We start from the raw sequence: 1,171 nt of genomic DNA on the forward strand, positions 1-1,171 counted from the left end.
GGTCAATTTTGTTTATCTTTTCAAAGAACCAGCTCTTGGTATTGTTGATTCTTTGTATTGTTTTCTTTGATTCAATTTCATTGATTTCTGCCCTGATTTTTGTTATTTCTTCTTGTCTGCAGGGTTTGGGTTTTGTTTGCTGTTGCTTTTCAAGTGTGTTGAGTTGGAGTGTTAAGTCATTTATTTGTGTTCTTTCTGATTTTTTGATGTAGGCACTTAGAGCTATAAACTTCCCTCTAAGAACAGCTTTCAGCATGTCCCAGAGGTTTTGTTGTGTTGTATTACCGTTTTCATTTAGTTCCAGGAATACTTCTATTTCTTTCTTAATTTCTCTTTTGACCAATTCATCATTCCGAAGTGTGTTGTTTAATCTCCATGTGTTCATTTGGTGATTAGGCCTTCTTCCACTGTTCATTGTAAGCTTTATTGCATTGTGGTCTGATAGAATGCATGGAATTATTTCAATCTTTTTGTATTTGCTGAGCTTTGTTTTGTGCCCAAGCATATGGTTGATTTTGGAGAAGGTTCCATGGGGTGCTGAGTAGAAAGTATGTCCTTCGGTGTTTGGGTGGAATACTCGGTAGATATCTGTTAAGTCCATTTGATATATGGTTTTGTTTAATTCAGATGTCTCTCTGTTAAGTCTCTGGCCTGTTGACCTATCTAATGGAGATAGTGGGGTATTGAAGTCCCGGAGACAATGGGGTATTGAAATCGCCTACTATTAATGAGTTAGGTTTAATCTGGGTCTTAAAGTACTGTAGTATTGTTTTTATAAAGTTGGATGCACCAGAGTTTGGTGAATATATTGTCATGATTGTAATATCTTCTTGATTCATTGTTCCTTTCATCAAAATGAAGTCGCCCTCTTAGTCTCTTCTGATTAGTTTTAGTTTAAAGTCTATTTTGTCAGATATTAGAATTGCTATCCCTGCTTTTTTCTTAGTGCCATTTCCTTGGTATATTGTTTTTTCCATCTTGTCACTTTTGAGATAATGTCTGTCCTTGAAAGTGGGATGACTTTCTTGCAGACTACAAAAAGATGGGTTTTGTTTAATCCATTCATATAGTCTATGTCTTTTGACTGGGGAGTTCAATCTGTTAATATTTAAAGTTATTAATGAAAGATGAGTATTGAATCCTGTCATTTCTATGTCTGTTTACATTCTTA

The 1,171-nt window shown here is 34.8% G+C and overlaps 1 protein-coding gene across 4 annotated transcripts in view; it reads left to right on the forward strand.

The window, feature by feature from the left end:
• Positions 1-1,171, forward strand: part of Nek1 (NIMA related kinase 1) — a 182,039-nt gene that overhangs the window by 90,474 nt on the left and 90,394 nt on the right. The gene's annotated exons all lie outside the window — the stretch shown is intronic.

The sequence above is a fragment of the Nannospalax galili genome, unplaced genomic scaffold (assembly GCF_000622305.1).
Source record: "Nannospalax galili isolate Female #2095 unplaced genomic scaffold, S.galili_v1.0 scaffold109, whole genome shotgun sequence".
Lineage (NCBI taxonomy): Eukaryota > Metazoa > Chordata > Mammalia > Rodentia > Spalacidae > Nannospalax > Nannospalax galili.